Below are 8,100 nucleotides of genomic sequence, written 5' to 3'. Positions count from 1 at the left end.
CAAGGTGACCATGACAAGTAAGATTTTGTATAATGGGGCCTTTCCATTGCCTTTCGCCACCACAAGCCTTTGTCTTGCCTCTTCTACTACAGCACTCATGCCTAGCATATCTTCCTAAGTGGGGCTCATCATTGCTAATTCCTAAGATCAGGAGGATTGCTCCACTAATCTCCTAATAGCCATCGCTATATGTTCCCCTTCTTGTTGTCTCAATATTTATTCCTCTTCCTCTTGTTTCTTTTTGCACTCCTCTTCAAGCCTCTTAGACTCTTCTTCCACCCTCTACAGTTCTCTATGTTCTTCTAAGGTGGACTAGGCTCTCTTGATGGGGATTTTTAGTGTGATCTTCCTTCTTTCCCCTTGGCTTGATAGCTCTGAGCCTTGCTACTTATTGACTATCCATTTGCTTGAGGTCCCTTACTACTGAGTGGGTTGGTTAGCCTCTTTCTCATTAGCAATTTTTTCTACTTTGTCATGCTAATCCCTATTGAACTTGTCCTCCCCTTTCTCTTCTTGTTGAGCATGTAATATGTGGGCTGATTAGAGTGGGGGAGCGATGCTCCTCTTGGATCAGCAATGGTTCTAGAGTTTCCTCTACTACTTCTTCTCCTTCCACCTCCCCTAGAGCTTCCTAAGTTATAGATGTGAGTACCCTTCCAAACCCTATGGTTGATGCCTTGGGTGTTGGTTTTTTCCTTTCTGAATCTATTATGGTAGAGCCAAAGAATCCCCCCTACTACGCTTGGCATTGTTGCTAGTACCTTTCCCCATACTTGGATTGTTTTTCGCACATAGGCATTCCAGTTTACCTTGTCCAATGTGTTTGCTACAAGGCTCTTAAGCAATGGCACTCCTATTCAATTCATGAGGGCATTGTATATTTGGGTTGAGAAGAAGGTATGGACCATTTTTGCTTGCAATCAGATGGTGGGATCGAGGATGTCAACCAAGATAATTCCATCATTTATGTAGACTTTCTTTTTGTCCATCCCTAGCATCCCATAGATGTCTCTTTTTAGCCTCTTCTCTTCTCCACAATTTCTGGGCTATGTGCAACTTTTACCCTTTTGGTGGCATATCCTTTCTTGATTATTGTCGTGCCACTCTTCTTCTAGGCATCGAAGGTCATCAAGAACTTGTGCATTTGCTATGGTCAATGTCCTGTCCCACCTTCTATAGGTACTTGGCAAGATTGCATCATTCTATCATCTACCTAATGGCCTCTTTAGATGTCACCAACCTCCACATATTGTGGATGCTATAGTATTTCAATTTGTTGAACGTGCATATCTCCATGGCTAAGCCGTATCTTAAGAAGAGCTTGTTGGATTTATCCTATTGCCCTACCATTTGTATTTCTATCATCACACAATAGCTCACAACTAGTTCTCCTTAAAGGGCATTTCTTGCAAGGAAGGTAAAGTGACTAGAAATATTGGTATTTGATGATGAAAGGTATAAACCATAAAATGAGATTTTATATATCAATCAATCCATACATTTTTACATAAGAACTTCATGGAGCATATTTACTAAAAGAAGAAGAAGCACTCATTCTTTCCTTTAAAGTTCAACTCCTATTTTGATTTTTCATTCATCTTTCACTTTTACCTCCTCCCCCTAGGAATTGATGAAAACCCTTCCTAGGTTTGTGAAAGTAAAGGTGTAAGAGTCTTTAGTGCATTCTAGGTGTGCCTTAGTGTTTCAAGAGCCTGTCATAAAACTTCCATTATACTCAAGTGTCGCATGTCAATCCATATCTTGTGGACGAATGCCCACTTGCGTGATGCAAGTCAATATGTCAGTCAAGAGGTCACCTGAGTTGATTTGACTTGCAATGTGGAGTTTCTTCTTGGTTAGGATTCTATCCAAGTATGGATATAGCATGATATTATCATCTAAAGGCTGATTTCTTGTCATGGCTAATACCCTAAATGAGATTGGGGCTACATACATTGGGTCATACTCAGAAGTCTTAATTGCATGTGATTGCTCCGCATTGGTCATAATTTCATAACCTTCTTGAGCCCATTGAATGTGCAGAGTATGCCACTTGCGTAAGAAAGTGGACTCAAACTCAACTAATCATTAGAGCTTTGCAAGTTCCTGTGGCGTCATGGGAATTTTCCTCTTCTTGTAAGAGGTGATTAAGCATTGGCTTAAGGCCTTTTCTCATGAGATCTCATTAGCAATTATCTCTTCCAAAATTGTGGAGGCCTTAGTGAATATGAATTTGTATTCTTCCCAATAACATGGCAAGGAACGTACCTCGTTTTCTATGGGTTCATCAAGTAGGCCTAGGTCCAAATGTTCATAACTTCTACCAAACAATGTGAAAGTTGAGTCTAACTATTGGTTGCATGTTACTAAGTCATCCTCTATATCCATGGCCATGTTGAAATACACTTCAAGAATGGATCATCGTTGCTGCAATGGCCTAAGGCCTATTGGTGGCTTTGGTTTAGTTGGACTAGACAAGTTGATACCATGGTACTTCCACTTTGGGATTCTCATTGGTGGGGCAAGCTTGGTATGACAAGTTTGAAGTTTAGTTGGGTGGGGCAAGCTTGGTGTGATAAGTTTGAAGTTTAGTTGACACTTTATCATCGGTTTTTGCAGTAATGACACATCAAAGTCCTTAGATGAGAGCTCATTCTTGAGTGGTTGCTCATTAACTCTTGGTTGAGCTTTCGGTCAATAGACAATTGGAGCACTTATGGATTGAGCATCTTTCCTTTTGGTTTTTCTCTTCCCCTGTTTTGATTGATGTTTCTGGGCCTTATTTTTTGGAGTATGAGATTGAAGATCATACCTGGAACTTGAGAGTTTAGGTACCCACACTAAGGTGTTACCTTCATAGTAACCTTGTGCTCGCAATAGGGATTTTGGGACCTAGTGTGCGGCCTAGGCATGTGTGAATTATAAAAGCACCAACTCCTCCATTTAGGTCTAGAGTGTGGAGTTCCAAATGATTGGTGTTTGTGAGACTATGATCTATGCTTGGTGACCCACTTGAGTGTTTGGTTTGTAGCTTTGGGTGTGGTTTCTAGATGCTAGTGGATCTTTGCCATGGAAGTATGTCCTTGTGCACTACCCCCTCCTTAAGGTTGTCACTGGGTTTAACTACTGATGGCACTATAGACTCCTAGATGGTTGTAGTGCCCTTGCTTAAAGCTATTACTATTCTAACATTGTCAATGGCAAGATGGATGTGTTGCGACTCGTAGTCAACATTACAATGAACTTGTTTTTTGAACATGGGATCAACAATGATTCCTTACCAACACTTTGTTTGTTAGGCAGCATATAAAAGATTATGGGTAATCTTGATAGAAACCATTAGTTTGCATTTCCCCAAGAGTGGATAGAACTGCCCCCCAAAAATGGGCTGAGTTTTGCATTGGTTGGTTGTAATTGGGGTTGACCCATGGTGGTCTAGTGCTTATACGTTAAGATATTTGAGTTAGCTCCTTCATCAATTAGTGCATCCAAAGTGTGTGCCTTTTGAGCAGTCACAATTATTTGCAAGTATGTTGGTGCTAATGCTTCCTCATCCTCCTCCTCTAGTTCAATGATGGTTGCAACCCTCACATTCATTGGTGGTTCTATCATTGGAGGTTCATGAAGTGGATGTGATGGAGGGTAATACTTTTTTATGTAACTTCCGTTAAAAAATCATATGCCCTCCCCCTCTAGGATTTGGGTTTCCACATTGCTCATTCTACTGATATTGCGAACCTTGAAAATCCCCCTAACTTCATCCTTTTCTTGTGTCACTTAACAGAGTACAGCAAGACTAAGTCTCATTGCCCAAAGTCTCATTGTTTGATGTGTTTTTCAAACCAACTCTTGTGTCATGCCTTTTTACAGATTAGAGCATGGGTTGCAATGAGATGAGTCTCGGATAGGCATTCTAGATCTAGCAACCAATTTGTCCATTCTTGCTTGCCCTCCCATCTCTCTTAGACTGCTACTCTCAATCTTGGAATAAAGAACTCTACTAGTAGAATCACTTTGGTTCTGTAAGTTAATTTGAATGGGGTCTGTGTGTCATATGGCTATTTTGTAGGCCATCCTATATGCCCACAAAGCTGCCACTGCTTGGGTGCATGTTCTCTTGGACCACATTGCCATGGAGGCCAAATGCCTCTCCAGTAGGCACTCTATCATCAAAACCATCAAGGTGATGTGTTTCCAACACTTCATCCTTATCTTTCTCGCACTTTCCCTTGTTAACCCTGCCCACCCACTTTCTTCCAAGGCAGTAGAAGTTTCTCGGTTTCATCTGGAGTCAAGCGCCATGCACCACCCCCAACATCACCAAGGATACTAGGGAGAGCATCTAGGTGCTCAAGCATGAGAAGCAACTTGCCTTACAAAGTGGTGAAGACCAAGTTCTCAAAAATAATGATCAACCACCCAGCCCCACTACCAAGCACCTCACCCTCGAGCAAGACCCACCAACACAAGAACCCCAACAACCCCGGTCCCCCAAGAAATCTAGCTTAGCCTGGAGAAGACCACCAATGACACCAAGTTCTTGTTACCACTTCTACCCTCACCAATCTAGACAGCACCTCCCCTACAGCCACTCCCCTCACCATCAACTTGTCCCATGAGCTCGTCACATCATCCCCCTTGAATTGAAGATGGCCCACAAATCTTTAAACTTCATCATTGGATTCTTGACCAGGAACAACAACAATAGTAGGACCTAGTGGTGCAAATGGAGTGCTCAAGCAAGCCAATACAACCCTCTCTTAGCAATTCTAGCAAAAGAACAACACCTTCCAGGAGCATCCCCAAATAGTGGAGGCATGCCAACATGCATAGCTGGCATTTTTTTAATTTAAATTTTTTAGTCCATGTGTGTGTGTGTGTGTGTGTGTGTGTGTGTGTGTGTGTGTGTGTGTGTGTGTGTGTGTGTGTGTGTGTGTGTGTGTGTGTGTGTGTGTGTGTGTGTGTGTGTGTGTGTGTGTGTGTGTGTGTGTGTGTGTGTGTGTGTGTGTGTGTGTGTGTGTGTGTGTGTGTGTGTGTGTGTGTGTGTGTGTGTGTGTGTGTGTGTGTGTGTGTGTGTGTGTGTGTGTGTGTGTGTGTGTGTGTGTGTGTGTGTGTGTGTGTGTGTGTGTGTGTGTGTGTGTGTGTGTAATAATGTATGTATGTATGTATGTATATCAATCCAAGAGTTCAACAGAGCATCTTGCTTTGAAAACTCTACTTGAGGAGTATAGGGATTTTTTTGAAGTGCCTACTTCATGCCAATCAAGCCATTAGCCTCAGGCCTATCTCGAATTCGACCTAGAGATCATTGAGGAACTCTAGTGTGACTATGAAGCGGAATTACTGGAGTGATAAGAAAAGCTCCATTGAGAACTTCTAGCTACCATGCTCAACTTTTGCTCCTAGCTCCTACCTCTGCTCAACAAGCTAGATGAGCCAAACTCCAATGCCCACACCCTTCTCCTACTCACCCACCAATCTCAGCCCCCTTCACCTCCTCTATCACAATAAGTCAATAGCGCCCTTGCTAGTTCCGCTCCCTCTCACTCCCACTCCACATCAAGCTTGGTGACCAAGTTCAAACTTGTCACCCTTTACATTGGACTAGACTTCCCACACTCTCAATCCTTTCCAATTGTCCACCCAATTGACCTGGAAGATGAGGCCAAGCACCCATTGCCCACTAGCAAAGGTAAACATGTCATCGTGGTTGTGTTGTAACCTAGCAACGGAATGTGGAAGTGGAGGAGTGGATCTAGCTACTTCAATAAGCATTGCTGGACCTAAACCATTGACACAAACCAGACTGGAAGGAAAATTTTGACCTTCTTTGACAACACATCCCAATGGAAGAAAGGGCTCGAGTGGTTTGAAAGATGAAGAAGGCTAACATTCCTTGCCCCAATCAGGATTAAGTAGACCCATGCCTTGCCTCAAAGCACTGACAAAGTATTCATCGCCTCTAGCTAAAGGCCAAAGGTGTTAAGAACCGTGCTAGAACCTAGCGATCAAATCCCCTAATTCCAATGATCCAAGCAAGAATCAAGGAGGAAGTGATCCCCATCCAGATGATCGGCTCTCTAAAAACACCTTCGTCTCCACCTTCAATATCATGAAATTGGCTAGTATTGCCCAACTCCAAGCCCACTTGACTCAATCTGCAGCACCCTCCCTCAAACGCTCACACTGAATCCATGCCCTCCTAAGTGCCAAGTCTTGGTACAAACTTTAACTAGAAGGAGTCCACATCCAGATCACTTTTGAACAAGACTAGTTGCTGTAGTAGCAAATCCATTTCCATGCCATTTACCTAGAGAAGCTCATGGCAAAGCTCATGTACCATAATTTTCTACAGTCACCCCTTTCGCCTTACATTAACTTGTGGTTTCAATAGCATCACCTCTAGTACAGTTCCCTCCTACCACTCCGCCATGCACATAGAGGCCCAATAGCACCTCTCAACTTTGGCCCCCACCCAATCCCAACCCACCTCACCCTCTACTACCTCTCCTTCAACCACTAGCCCTTCTAGCCCCACCTTCACCATCGAACCATTTCCAAGGTGATGGCAGGCAACACAGAGGCTAACGAAAAAATTAGCGAGTAAGTTTGTGGGTCTGAGTCCATTGTGTATGCCAATGTTAAAGGTGGCATTTAAAGCTAGGAGTCACCAATGGCACATTAAGGAGCTGATCGATGTAGATGTAGTAGAGCCTACCTAGTAGGACACATGGGTGAAGAGAATGTTCCACTACAAGCAACGGCCTATATAAAGGAAGGGAGTGAATCACCATTGTTAGCATACACATAGCCATAGAGGTCAACCAACAAAGGATCTGCTTGCTCCATGCCATATCCTTCTTGAGTCTTTTTGCTAGGTCTTCTTTAACTAGCATCTTGGGTACTCTATAATAGTAGAGCCTATAGTGTACTATTCCCCAGTCCTTGCGTTTAGCAGTAGTACTACCTTGGTCATTGTATATTACAGTTATTTATTTCCCTTTTTGTTTCCAAAGAATTGTGTTCACTAGACCATTTGGTCCCTAATTGATGTATTGATTTTGACTTTAGCAGTATACATTTTGGATTAAGTCTTGAGTACATTTGCTGTTTGATCTCCATTCTATGAATATGTATCTCTCTGTAACCTAAGTGTTGATTGTCCAAAGTGATATTAGTATCTGTCTATGTCACCTTTGAGTACGTCCGTCGTCATTCTTGTGGCGGTTGTGCTTGGACATTGATTACACTCTCATAAGAAGGTTTGAGGTTGAGAGGGATATTTGGCTTTTGGTGGTAGATTTGATCAAGCAATGTGAATGCTTGTTGTCATAGGCATATTTAGGGTGCTCTTAAGTTTAGATGGGGGTCCAAATTGGACTTGGCCTTGTGGATGAGATTGAGATACAATTCTAGCAGTCTTTAGCATTTTCTCATTGGTGGGGATAACTAATCTATGTGGTTCCATCAAGTCATTGGATTGTAATTCTTTGCAAGTTATTTGCTAGTGTTTGGAGCTTGGGCCCTTCAAAGGATTGACTAGTGATACATGTGGTCCTTTTATTTTATAGGCTTGTTGATGACCATGATTGGGTAGAGGTGGTCGTGGTGCTTGTGTGATAGGTTGTGGGGTTTTGGTGTCCCATGATTTAATATATGGGGATATTAGAGTAGACTTTTGTGTAAGGTTCGACAACTAGATGAGCCTATTGCCAGCATAGTAGTCTTGTGTTCGAAGCAAAGCTTAAAGAATCTATTGAGTTGGATTTGGTTATAGCATTTGCATTGCCACCAAACTTGGTTAGGGGTTGGTTTGTCACCAGGAACACATGTGTGAGTGAGCACATTGCCTTTGCCTATTTAGTGTCAGCACACTCACTCTTGATGGTTCATATTGGATAGATATATATCACTGGCTAGTCTATCATCCATTGAGGTGTTACTAACCTTGTTGAAAGTTGTGATAACTCTAAGTGGATATGTTGTAGTCAAAGGTAGATATACACTTGGTGAGTTGTTTAAATGGATATCCCAAAAGTACCTCATTACTAACTCATTCCATATTAGGGCACCATATAGAAGATGGCGGGCAAACTTTCA

This window comes from Lygodium microphyllum, chromosome 18 (genome assembly GCF_053477565.2).
Source record: "Lygodium microphyllum isolate KBCC chromosome 18, Lygodium_microphyllum_v1.1.10, whole genome shotgun sequence".
Classification (NCBI taxonomy): domain Eukaryota; kingdom Viridiplantae; phylum Streptophyta; class Polypodiopsida; order Schizaeales; family Lygodiaceae; genus Lygodium; species Lygodium microphyllum.
Note: the sequence above shows the minus strand (reverse complement) of the source record.